Source organism: Rhinolophus ferrumequinum, chromosome 22 (assembly GCF_004115265.2).
Source record: "Rhinolophus ferrumequinum isolate MPI-CBG mRhiFer1 chromosome 22, mRhiFer1_v1.p, whole genome shotgun sequence".
NCBI lineage: Eukaryota > Metazoa > Chordata > Mammalia > Chiroptera > Rhinolophidae > Rhinolophus > Rhinolophus ferrumequinum.
The window spans coordinates 3279027-3292834 of record NC_046305.1 but is presented as its reverse complement, the minus strand read 5'-3'; the positions used below and the strand labels follow the sequence as shown (position 1 = coordinate 3292834).

At 46.0% G+C, this 13808-nt stretch overlaps 1 long non-coding RNA gene across 1 annotated transcript in view; it reads left to right on the top strand.

Annotated features, from left to right (window-relative positions):
- Positions 1–12942, top strand: part of LOC117015221 (uncharacterized) — a 276976-nt gene extending 264034 nt beyond the window's left edge. Inside the window, exon 5 of the long non-coding RNA XR_004421680.1 lies at positions 12543–12942. This is a non-coding gene — a long non-coding RNA (uncharacterized LOC117015221). The remainder of the gene's footprint in view (positions 1–12542) is intronic.
- The last annotated feature ends 866 nt before the right edge of the window (positions 12943–13808 follow it).

The window sequence follows — 13808 nt, the reverse complement described above, 5'->3', positions numbered from 1 at the left end:
AGCCACACAGCTGGCGGCTCAGTGAAAACGTGTGCAGAGCCTGAGAACGCCCCGGTGAAAATAAACTGGAGTCTGTCACCTGCCATGCACTACGATCATTGGCTTTGTCCCCTACTTAATAGTCAGACTTTGTGTACGCACCTGGTCTTCCTACAGGAAGTCTCGGTGTGGGTATCGTGGTGTGAGACGATGAGCACACCAAACAGCCTCGGAGCTTCTCGTTCTGCCGGTGAACCCTCATGAAATCCCCCGAGGGATGTGGGTAACCGCACACAGTGGGGACTGAGGCAGCGAGAGAGCCAGTGGGAGATTAGGGTTCGGGGCGACTGGGAAACCGGCAGTGGTCGGGGTCCCCGTCTGAGACCGTGAGGATGAAGGGGCCCCAGGCAGGGGGAGGGATTTAAAATACTCGTACTGTGAAATACAAGTTTTTAATTGACTAAAGAGAACTCTGAACACTCCTGGAAGAGGTAAGAGACCCGTAGTACCTCCCTGAGATAATTAGAGCTTAAAGCTATAAAACTGTGAGAGTAGCTGGGTGGCTGTCCCGGCAACGGGTTCAAACACCTCAGTACACCCCACAGCTGCTTTGCACAGAACGCCTAATAGTGGAACTGGGACGCCAGCAGACCACGTGACTAAGCCTTGGCTGTGTCCGGCTCTACTGAACCACAGGACGGCCCTAAGCTCACCACGTCCTCCAGCCGGTTTCCTAAGTGACCAGAATTTAACCAGTGTTCTTACAGTGACTGGAGTAGCCTGGAAACCGGTCGGGGCTAGGCTGGGACACCGCTCATTGTGCCGGTCACCGTACTAGCTGCCGCCGTCCTCGGGCATCACCCCAAGGCCAGCCAGACCTGCCGTGTGCTGAGTCAGACCCAGCACATTCAATCACCCCGATGGAGAAATAGGGCTTGACGGTGCTCTTGCTCCTGTGAGTAAATTGTCAGGACACCCATGCATTAAGTGAGACGAGTCATTTCCATAGTGTGACAGGATCGTCACCACTGGTGCCGCCCTGCTCTGGGGACAGAAACGCGCCTATGTCCTCAGGGCTCCGGAGGGATTGACAGGAGGCAACACAGTAAACCCCGACCAGATTCCCTGCTGACTCATCTCTGAAGTTTCTGGTTTCTTCATTTGCATCCTTCAGATGAAAAGAAACAGTGAATGCTGAGAGTGCACCCTCTCCCGCAGGACGTCATATTAGAGGGAGCGGCTTCTGACTCTGGCCTCCCCCCGAGTCCATCCATTGCTCCTGACTAAGCAGTGAGCTCACGCCCCCTTCCCCCCCCCACCCCCTGTGACACTGGACTGTGCCCAGCTCATCTGCTCGTGGGGATAACCCAGGAATCAGAAATGTGCCATCTTGCTCTCGGTCACTTCTGTTCTCCCAAGCCTGTTCTCTGTCCCTCAGGCAGGAACCTGCATCCTGTCACTGGTCCTTGAGGCTGGCGTGGGTGGTGTTTGTCATTCTCGTTGGTAATTGACAGAGCTCATTGGCCACACTTAGGGTCACCTCTAGTGACGCATTTCGTACTAGCTGACATTTATGAAACGCGTACTATGTGCCAGACACCACTCAGAACGCCGCACAATTACTATCCCGGTTTATCCTCAGCAACTCCATGAAGTTAAGTCATTTTCTTATCCTCGTTTTACGAATGAGGAAACTGAGATGGGTAATTAATTCACCGAAGGGTAATTAAAAGTAGGACGTGGCCTGTCAGTGGATGTCTGAGTCAGGAACCCGTACAAATGCCACATGGATTGGAGTCACCAACCAGGTCAACCAGGTGACCCCACAGCAATTCAGTGTCATGTTCATTCGCGTTTGAGCTGATCAACGTGAACAGAGGACAGGTTCTCGTGCACGAGAGCTGGGAGCACTGTGCAGTGAGGACGCCGGCTGCCCGGGTCCAAATCCCAATTCATCAGAACAATCGTGATTGAACTAACTCATCTTTTAATCACCCGGTTAGCACTTTGGGTGCTAATAATAATAATAACAGTGACGGAAATGATAAGCAGTGATTTCAAATCCTGGGTTTGAATAGAACTGATAATACTGTTTTGAGAATTTCTTTGACTGTCTTCTTCTTCTGTAACGTTGTTTCCTACGGTGGGAAAGATCGGCAGCGTTATAAAATATTCACAGTGCGAAAACACATCTTGTAACTTCTGTGACTATAATTCTACGAAACAGTGCAGTATGGTAAAAAGAAAATGTTTTTAATAACACTTAGCATCTAGAACATGCATGGAAAAATAAGGCCTGACTACCACTCAAAATGTTTATATCTTGGTACGTAAGTGGATGTTGTGTTAAGAGATTCCATCGTAATCTCAGAGCTCAGTTTCGTGAACCCTGAGAAAGGTTTGGATAATGGTTGAACAGATAGAATTAAGCCCATTGTTTCAGTTGTAGTCCAATGAAAATGGTTTCAGACAGACATCCACACAAACATATCAGAACGTATACAAATTCGTTTTACCCTTTCTTCAAACCCATAATATTTGTGGGCTATTTTTGTGTATATCATATTCATTCATTTTCTACCATTTTCAAATGTCCACCTACCCCGTGCGAGGCCCTAGAGACTGGAGGGTGAGTAAGACGTGGTGTCTGCTAAGATTTTATCCAGATGGTGGTTCAGAGCGTGACACTGATCGGTGGCACTCATGGGAATTCATGCTTTGTCCAGAGACACGTGTGACCAGAGGTGAATCACCTCCCCCACAGACCACTTGGCTTCTTATTCACAGCGTGAAGGGCTTGACCACAGAATTCCTCCCTCTGACCCTTTTCCATACCACTGTCACTAGCCAGAGGGTGGGGTCTACAAAATTAATTCAAGTTCTGTGTCCAGAGAACTAAAATTCATCGCAATAAAACCATCTCACAAGGAAGGCCACGAAAGGGGATCATATAAAGCTTGACTTCTAAGGCGAAGGGTATCGAAGGACTAAAGTTTCTCTCTGTGAAGATGCGGCCCGTTCAGTCTTCCATTCTTGCTTCCAAACCTGTCTGCTTCCCCATCACCCTGATTTCCTCTGTCACCGGGTGATGGTACAAAGGGAAGATTGCAGATCTAATTAGCATAATATGGATAAGCAAATGAGGCCTAATCAATTATGGTTCACACTTGCTTTCATCACGCAAGCCAGCAGTCGGCAAATTCACTGACAGTTCAAATGCGACATTTTTAGAAGCCATCAGTAAATCAATAGCAAGTGACAGTAATTTAGATGCACACTTCCTTCTGCCTCCATTTCTGTCCAGGAGAGGCAGCCTCACAACCCGGAGAGAGTCACCTGAGCTTGGCACTCAAAGCCTGTCCCTGCATCGCACACGGGGCCGGGCCTGGGCCCCACGCCACCTCCAATGGCTCGCGCGGTGGTTGTGGCCAGTGTGGGGCCTGGAGTTTCTTGGCAGTTTGTGTTAGTTTGGGAGGAAGCCGATATCACTTCTGTGAGAGGTGGCGCAGCCTAGGAGCACCTGCCACAGGACGGCCGGCGGGGTCCTGGTCCTGGCTCCACCCCTCGCTGCTTCCACACCCTCGGGGACAGTCACTTACCCTGTCTGTGTGGCAGCCACACCATCTGTTGATTGGGGGTGGCAATACGTACCCTTATTTACCTCACGAGGCTGGAGTGGGGGTGAAATGAGATGTCAGCGGTGGACACACGTTTTAGGCAGAGCTTCGCGAGAACAGGGTGTGAGCTTTCAGAGTGAAGAGAAATGGTCTGTTCTCTTGTCTGACATTTATAGTCATTTTATTTTATTCTTAGGGTATTCATATCAAAAATCCCCACCCTAGTATGATTCATAAAAAGGCAGAACGAGAATTTTAAAGTTCAGAGTCAGGGTGGGGAAGGTAAATCTGTGACAGCCAGAGCCGGAGGGGACGGCGGCCATGCCCAGCGGTGTCACTGCTGACCCCTCCATTTCTCCAGCTCTCTCAGTGAGCGGAGGGCCCTCACGTGCAGGGCTCGTCCCTGAGCATCAGGTGTGTGTGACAGTGACGTCGGAGATGGGTCTCCTTCCAGACTTATGTCCTGTCCCACTGCTTCTGGGACGTGCCCAATGTCTAGTTCTAAACCCGGTAAACAAGGGTCAGTGCACAGCTGTCTGTTCACATTGTCCACAGGCCATCGTCTCTGAAATTCACATTCACCAAAATAGCCCTTCAGGCGGTTGCTTAGTCTCATTATAAAATTCATTTAATGATTCCATAGGTCTCATAGATCGCTGTTCCCCATTTGAAGTGTGTGCAAATTAGTCCTTAAATATTTAATTCTAGACTCCAGAAAATAGTCTTATTTCAGTTTCTTTGAAGGTGTTTATTGAGAACTGTATCCATTGGCTGTTGCTACCAAATTGCTGTGCAACAAGTAACTACAAAAACCCAGCAGCCTGGGACAATAAATAGCTGTTTCTTCCGTGTGTGTCTTTGCAGCTCAGCGGATCTTCGCCAAGCTTGCTTATGTCTCTGGGACTGGCCAGAGGCTCTGCAGGTCCCTCGAGCGCTCTCATTCTCCTCCTCATTCTGACAGCGCCTTCTCGGGAATGTCAGGAGAGCAAGGACACAAGCGCATTCCAAGGCTCTGCTCCCATCACACCTGCCAGCACAGCCCGCCCACAGCCAGGTGACACATACCTGTTGGGAAGGAGAACTGGGGGATCTTTACCCTGAGTGCCTTCTGTGGAAAAGCCTGGGTCTGTTTCTGCAGGAATCCAGATGTACGTGGAAAGAGATTTCACCATTAGGACCTTACTGTCTGTAGGCAACGTGGGAGTGCTTCATTTAAGGGAGAAGTTACATCTATTATAGAATGAGGAGAGGCCATGAAGGTGTCATTTGAGATGGATCTCAGCGAACAAGTAGGAGGTCAGCAACCAAATAAGAGAACAGGAGAATGTGCGAGGTGGTGGGAGCCTCCTGAGAGGTGGCACGCAGGAGCAAAAGCGTGGCGATACCCAGAAAAACAAGCACAGTCCCTGTGGCTGTGGATCAGGTATATGAATGACTCACACGGCCGGGAAAGGGCTTAGGCTCACGATTTCCAAGTCTCAGTTACCTCTCTTGCAGTCTCGTTCTGCCACTACATCGTCTATGACCAACGTCCAACCAAAGAGTCAACGCACGTGCACACATACCTGCACGGACCAGAGATTTAGCTATTTATTGTTAAATTTATGGATTTATTACTGAGAGGTGAGCCCGGGGAATGTGCTGGGGTTCCATCAACTGAACACCTCCCTCGACTTTGTAAAGAAACGTTTCATTCGAGGGCACCCTCCACCCCCCACCCCCAGACATATTTCCCCTGTAGGACTCAGCTTTAAGCTGACTAGAGAGATCAAACTTTCCTTCGCCGATCCTTTGACACACTTGAATGTTATTGAACAAATGTCAGTTATGTGTATCTCTTGAATCGTGTCAATCTGAATTGAAAATGTGCTGACTTTTTTTTTTTTTTTTTTAGCGTCATCACTCTTTGGGTTTCTGTGCCGGCAGTACAATTGGACATGACTAGAAATACCGGTCACTTCTGTCCCTGGAACATTTAAGTTACTTCTTCTGTCGGCATTTCCAGGACCTGGCCCCTCACAGCCACACAGAATCACACCTGAAAAGTGGGGCGATCATTACAGTGTATTTGGAGCAGACACAGTTGCTGATCGCATTGTAGAAATATCGTCGTTGACCGTGCAGCTGTATGCGATGACAGCGCCACGGGTGTGAGGAAATCTGTGTATCTTAGTTGTTACAGTCCTAGCCACATGCACTAATTCATCTCGGTTGAGGAAAGGGCCCTCTGAATTACTAATAACAAGGATTATCAGCTACTTCTGAAATGTATAAGATTTAATTTGTGAAGCACTGTAGTGATTTCTGCCAAGCTAGCAAACTGTTATAAAGTAACAGATATGTTAACAAGCAGACAGGAACAAATAAGCGTAATATGTGCCATTTATTAACGGTTTGCTGCTGCCCGTGTGCTGCATATGTTATTACGCAATTTAACCCCCACGTTTACTTATGAGGCTGAGACTCTTGTCACCCCTGTGCACATATGGTAAGACTGCGGCTAGATAATAACATCCCAGGACCACACAACGGACAAAAGCTATCCCGCCTGACTCAAAATCCCATTGAGAGCCGTTCAATAAGGAATCGAGTGCCCATGTCTGCCAGGTCCTGTTCTTGGCTCTGGGCATCTCACAGAGAACAGAATATACAATCTCCGTCCTCACAGAACTTATTTCCTGGTCTCCATTGCACATTTACATAAGTAGGATAAATACTCAAATCTCTCGACTTAGTGGAGACTTTTTCTCTGGTATATTAGCCTAAGCTTCATGACTAAGTCGTACATTTCTTAGGAGCGGGAAGGATATTTTGTATTTCTTTTTTATTTTAATTTCCCTGTTGGAGCATTGATAGGTTGTGCCTTCCAATACGTACTTGTTGACCAATATGTTTTTTGAGGACCGCGTCATTTACAAACCCATGAGAAGCCACCAGTTCGGGCTGTGTTGTTGTTTAAATTGCTGCTGGTTCGTTGTAAGGGAAGGTGATTAACTCAGGTCCCCAGTGTCTCCATCGTCGTCACCCCCGACGTTGTGCTGGCTTGAATCACTAGTGTCAATGCACATCCAGAGAAAAAGTGGGAAAGGATGTTCTCTGGACACTTAGCAGCACCTCGAAAGTCACTGAGTGACGTGGACCAAACCCTCCCCTCTCTCGTCACCTGCTGTGTGAGCTGTGCATCTGCAGAGGGAAGTGTTAGAAGGAAAAGATGGGAGGACACCTGGCTTCCTTCCCTGGTGTTGCCTCTTTCTTCTCCGTTTATTGCAGGGGAAGGAATCAATGTCAGCTTCTGCCTCTTAGCGGCCACCTCCGCGGCCTCTGCTGTGGCTCCTCTAGTTTGTACCCTCCTCCCTCTGTCCTCTCCCGTCTCCCCACCCGGTCCTCTGTCCCGACTCCTGGATCTCCAGGAACTTGTGTCTCTGCCTGGCTGAGTCTCTAAGTCTCCGACGCCCTCTGCTCCTCTGCCTCCCGAGTCTCACGTCCTCTCCCAGGCTGGCTCTTCTTCTGGGAGCGTCTGTAACAGTGTTTTGGAACCTTTACCTGTGATTGTAGCCTTCAACCTCGTCCTGGGTGTTTCTGTCTTTATCTCCCACTGTTTCCCTTCCTGGTGTGAATCGGCTTTTTCCTCTTCCTTTCTGTCTCATTTCTCTTTATTGTCTCATCTCCATGCCTCTCCATCTCTCACCGCATGTGTGTTTCTCTCTTTTCTTCTGTGGGGTGAGTGTGGCTGTGTGCGGGCCTGGTGTCTGGGTGTTCACAGGCTGGCTCCATGTCTTGTCTCTTTTTCTCAGTGAATGAATGAATTTTTCTCTCTCTCACTTATTATACATACAATCGAATATTATTCCACCGTAAAAAAGAATGAAATCTTACCGTTTGCAACAACGTAGAGGGACCTTGAGGACATCATGCTAAGTGTAATAAGTCAGACAGAGAAAGACAAATACTGTATGATCTCACTTATTTGTGGAAGCTAGAAAAGCCAACCTCATAGATTGGTGGTTTCCAGGGGCTGGGGGTGGAGGACACGGGAGACGCTGGTCCAGGGCACCAGCTCCAGCTGTAAGATGAGTGAGCTCCGGGCTCCAATACTGAGGTGACAACTATAACTCACGCGCTGTATTGTCTACTGGAAAGTAGTTAAGAAGGTAAACCGTAAGCGTTCTCACCACACAGGCGATGGATGGAGGTGCTCACTAATCGATCACTCTGCAATATACATGCATCAAATCATCACACCGTAATCAACGTTAAACATATGACAATTTTATGCCAATAAATTGTCCTAATTATTAGAAATTTTTTTTTAAAAAAAAGAGTCAATTTTAAAAATCTTACACCGAGCCAGCAAACATTGCTTTGAGGTAATCCAAGTCATACAGGTTGTTAAATATTAAAACACCGACATGTGACCTTTTAAGAGGCCTTGATTCCCAAGTACCAGCTGGACCACCTGTCCCTCCCAGGGCCCCATCAGCCTCTCCACAGCCCATTCAGCCAAAGGTCAATTCCAGGTACTGCAAACCTGACTAGTCCCAGGCCTGATCCAAATCACTAGAAAACATTCTACTGGACACTCCTACCGGTAACCATAATTAAAGTGAATATCCAGTTAACAAACTACCATCAAAAACACACCAGGTCCCCCTGGTTTCACCAATGAATTCTACCAAACATTTAAGAAATTGGCAAATTCACAGTTTTTCACACATTCCATCAAAGATTATAAAAAGAGGGAACGTTTCCGAATTCATTCTACAGGAATAATCTAGCTGCACATTCAAAGTCAGACAAAATTATGAAAACTATAGGCCAATTTCATTCACAAATTTAGATGAAAAACGCTTGCACATAATATCAGAAAACCAAACTCAGCAACGCACAAAAGGTGATACATCATTAACAAATTAGATTTATCCCAAGGATGCAACATAGTTTCAGTATAAGAAAAGGCATTGAGGTAATTTACCATATTAAAAGAATAAACCAAAAAAATGCTCATCTTAATAAAGGCGAAAACAAATTGGATAAACTTCAGCTGATACGATTTTTAAAAATAGAATCTTGGGAAACTTGGAATAAGTGTCATTTCCTTCATCTGGTAAGGAGTTTATGCCAAAAACTATAGCAACTCCATATTGCATGGTGAATATTAAAAGCATTCTCTTTCAAATTAGGAAAAAGATTTAAAAGCCTACTGTCACCACTTCTAGTCAACATAATATTGGAACATAGACAGCTCAATTTGACTACAACACATAATAAATACAAGAATTGGGATATAAAAAAACTAAACTGTCATTATTTTCACATATATGGTTTCTACATAGGAAAAACAAAACAAAACCATAGAGATTAATTATTAGAATTAATGAGATAATTTAGCAGTGTTTCCAGTAATAAAATCGATCTACAAAACTGAATTGCATGGCTATCAAGGATATGAAAGCATTAGAAAGTGAGTGTGTGTGTGTGTGTGTGTGTGTTTATGATAAAAAAAAAGTACAAGTAACAAATGTGTCAAGGTTAAGCGAGACAAAACCCTTATGGAGAAAACTAAAATGTTAGAGAAATACATTACAGAAAACTTAAATGAATGGAAAGAGATCCATCTTATTTATTTGTGGATGTCAATTCTCCCCGTTATTTTTACGTTCAATTCAATTGCAAAGGAAATTCTTCAGGTATTTTTTCAAGCTGATTCTAACATTTATATCTAAGAGCAAAAGGTCAAGGAGGAGGAGGGCACGATTGAGAATCCGGCTGTAATCAAGAATTCTTACAAAGTCGGCTAAAGACCGTGTAGTTTGGGGACAGGGTAAGACAAATAGGCAAGTGGAATCAAACTGCAATCCCAGAAACTTAGAAGCACTATATGCTTAGAAGCACAGAGCTGTTTTTGCAAATCAGTAAATAACGTAGCCTCTGTCCAATACGTAATGTGGAGGCAATTAGTTAACCATATGGGGGAAATGAATGCTGTTTCCCACTATTTGTAAATATTAGCTGCAGCTAGAATTATTATCTAAAAGTCAAAGGCAAAACTTAAAAGCTTTAGGAGAAAAACAGAAGAGAAGATCTTTGTGACTTCAGTGTAGGAAAAGATTTCTTAAACTACACTCAAAAAGCAAAAATCATTAAAAAAAGAAATTGATAGATGAACTATATTAGAATCAAAACTTGCATTCAACAAAAGACACCATAAAGAAAGTGAAAGAGGCAAACTACAAATGAGGTAAAAATATTTGCAACACATATAATAATAAACAATTTGTGTTCAGAAGAAAAAAAAAATCAGACACTCCAATTCAAAAGGAGGAAAACAAAGTCCCAATAGGAAAATTGGCAAAAGTCTTCAACAGACATTTCCCAGAAGAGAAAGCATGAATGGTCCATAAACATATAAAAAGATACTAATTTTATTATTAACCAGTGAAATGAAAATGAAAATCTCAGTGAGATACAAGTGTACAGCCAACAGATTAGCAAATTTAAAATGTCGGATAATACCAAAAGTTGGCAAGATGTTCCATGAAAAGGAACAATTGGAGGAAGAGTTGGCCCAACTGCTTTGGGAAATAATTTGGTGAAAAATACTTAGAGAAGTTGAAAATGTGTAGACCCCTCCACCCAGGAATTCTACCCTAGCACACGCATGAGAATGTTCACATTTGGAAGAGCAAAAAACTGAAAACAACACAAACGCCCGGCACTGAAAAGGCTAAACAGATTGTGTTGTATGAAAAAGAGGAAATACTACCCGTGAAAATGAGTGACTATAGCTACAAGTAAAGGGTTAGATGAATCTCAAAAACCTAGCATTGGGCAAAAACAGCCAAAATTGCAAAACATATGCAGCATTTCTATAAGAATTATGTCTATAAGAAATAAGAATTATTTCTATAATATTTCTAGAAGAATAGATTTCATTTCTATAGGAATGAAAACCAAGGAGGTACAAAATATCTTGTTTCGAGGACATTGGTGTGCGACTGCGACAGCAGGAAGAATGACAAACACCTGGTCCAGACGTGGTGTTTGGAGACAGGTGGGGAACAAAGGGGCGTGGTCTGAGGCGGGCGTGGTCTGAGGGGCGTGGTCTGAGGGGCGTGGTCTGTGCAGGGCACACCGATGCCCAAAGGTAAGGGCGTTGCTCTAGTCTGTGTGCAGGCGGAAGGGGGCACAAGTCCACTCCAGTGTTTTCCTTTAAATTCCAAATATATGTCCTATATACTGCTCTCTGCGGATGACATATTTCATAATGAAGAAGTTTAATATCATGGAAATCTCATGTTGAACACACTTTACACGTCTCCGAAAAGGAAAGACCTACGGATCCCGTGTGGAGGCCCAGCGATTCCACGGGAGGAATAAGCTCAGAGGCCGTGAGCAGAAACAAGGACTCATCCAGAAGCATCCGGTGCGCAGATGGGCGGCCGAGCACAGGCATGCAACGCTATTTTAGCACAGCCCAAGTCTTCCAATAAAAGAAGACAAAAAACTCAATACTGGTTTCCGAGAGGAATACAGGGTCACATCGGAGCGAGAACGCTTTGTGCAATGAAGTCACAGGATGCAAAGCCTCCTGGACGTGTCTGTGAGGCGGGGCAGGGCTGGGACGTCCTCACGCAGGGCACCCACCCCTGCACTGGGTGGAGACCCTAGGACAAAGGAGCAGTTGGTGATGGGAAGTCCGGGAGCGGTTAACCCGCAGCTGATGGAAATCAATCAAAGACTGAGGAGACAAAGGAAAGCGCTGAGGACATGCAGAGAGGAAGACCTAGCAGGGAAGGGAGCTGGCAAAATTAAAGCAGACATCCATGTAGAGTCAGCATTACCAAAATGGTGCCATGGCTTGACTCTCTTAATACTAGTTTATTGGTACATTCTAGTACTTATTTGACACATTCTTCCAGCTGAGAAGGAAGACGGTTCCTTGTACTCTGCGTGGGGCTTCCCACAGTCTTTTCTTCCTTCCGTCCTCCAGTTCCCCAACCTTAAAGGAAGACCTGCCTGCCTGCCCACGTGAGCCCCGAAACCAGGCCCTGCAGAGTGGAAGCTCGAATGAGCGGCCCTGGTGACAGAGCGTAACCTACACGGGCCCACTTGCAGACCTTACCAAGAAGAGAGTATTTCTAACTGTCAAACGCAACAGACTAAAATACATTTGCTAAAGAGAATGTTTCACCACCGAGGCACTAAAAGCTAAATGGGCCACATTTCTGAAAGCTCTATAAAGCTAAGAGGAATTAAAGGAGAAATCTATCAACATTTATAGAAGATTAATGAAAGACTGCATAATGTGAGACGCAATGTCCTTCAATTAGTCTGGAAAAAGAGAAGTGGAAGGAAATGTTGTGAGAACTGGGATGAAACTCAGAGAGAACCGTCCTCGACGGAACAGCAGGAAACAACAGACAAGGAGAGACCGGCAGCCATGGAGGGTCGTTCCCAAGGAAAGGAGCCGGTGGCCCAGAGGACACAGGCCACCTGGGAGCCCCTGTCAGGGGCGCAGGAATGAAAGGACCTGTTTGGTACTGTATCTTCTGTCTTTAACGTCTCATTCCTGTCTAACCCCAAGTACCCATCTTACACCCAGATATGTCGCTCCCAGGGTGGGCAAGTGGACCGTGGGATAAAAAGAAAATTCCAAATTTCCTCAAACAGTAAAGAGAAGCACCCTTCCCCAAGGGCCCTCTTAATCCACCCTGTCCAGTTCCTAAGTATTTTCTAGAAGAGGTTGGGGATGGAGGGCCAGGTAGGACATAGATTGCTTTGCTTTAAAGATAAATACATCTTGGATTTTTGATATAACAACAACAAGCAAAAATTCATGAGCCTATAATGTTAAAGCCTCTGACAAATCAGAATGGACCAAATGGGAAAAAACTTAGGGCACTAACTTCAATTATCCAATTGCTGCTTTTATGTATTTTTCCAAAGGGAGAAATGGCTGCTACCTCCTAGTCCTGAAGAACAGATGACAAGTGACAAGTGAAAGTGCTTTGTGACGGTGAACAGTGAAACTTTCATAGCAGAGAAGCCCAGAAAGAGTAGAAACCTTGTGACAGCTGAGCTTCACTGTGAACCCCATTCCTAACCACGCTCAGTGGGGTGACGGCACTCGCGCTGGCCCACAGTGTGGCTGCACAGGACGGCCTGCTTCCGAGGTTGCCCGTGTCCTCAGCCCTGACGCATGGCGTGCAAACCCCATGAAGTGGACATGGATTCTGCCTTCGTTTCCAGAGGAAACACCTAAGCGTAGAGCGATCTGCGGGGCTGCTGCTGGTCACCTAGTGAAGGTGATGGTGATGCGATTCCAGCCCGGTCCCGCCGCTCCTTAACATTGTGACCTTGAGGAAGTTCCTCGTCGAAATGTAACGGCAACTTCTCCTGGGGTTACCAGGGGGATTACATGAGATCGTATCCATAGAGTGCAGAGACAAAAAGTTATTATTTTTTTTTTTTATTGTAGAAAACTGGTTTCTAGAATTTGGCTCCCATCAGCACTGCCTGTGAAAATTTTAGAAAAACTGCAAAGCCCTGCGCTTCACTCCCACTTGGCAGAACGCGACAGAATCTCTAGGAATGAGGCCCATGCATTGGCATTTTGAAAAGGTTTCCTCCCAAGGGATTCTGTTGCAGTTGGTACAGAACCTGGTGTTTAGAAACTCTTAAGACTGGTATTTTGGGCAAAGAAGGTCAGTGGAAGAGAGACTCTGAGGCTGTGACGGTTGGAATATCCTTCCTGGGACATTCACGGATTGTGCCCCTTTAGATGCACAAGCTGTAGAGTCGTCAGCAAGCACCAGCCAGTAAGTAGCCACCTGGTGGGGAGCGCGGGAGCCTCCTGGGAATGTGCCAGGCAGCAGTCAGAAGATGGAGACCCACCCCAGATGGCCCCACCCCCCACACGTGATACAATTGCATCAGGACTCCTTGAGCTCAGAAAGAACATTGTAGTGGGGAGGAGGCTCGCTCTTACCCAGTTCTAAGTGCTCACGGTGCTGAAAGCCAATCTCCCCTGAAAACTAAGGTCGGGACAAGGTACAGAGTCTGCCGGCCTCAGTACCCCAGCTAGAAAGTGGGCCTTCCTGCTCCGGTGAACTTCCTGAGTTTAAGACCTACTGACATCCATACATAGACTTCCAGTGTGTGTGCAGATGGGGGGGTGCAGGGGGACGATGAGTTCCTGTGGGAGTCTGCGCC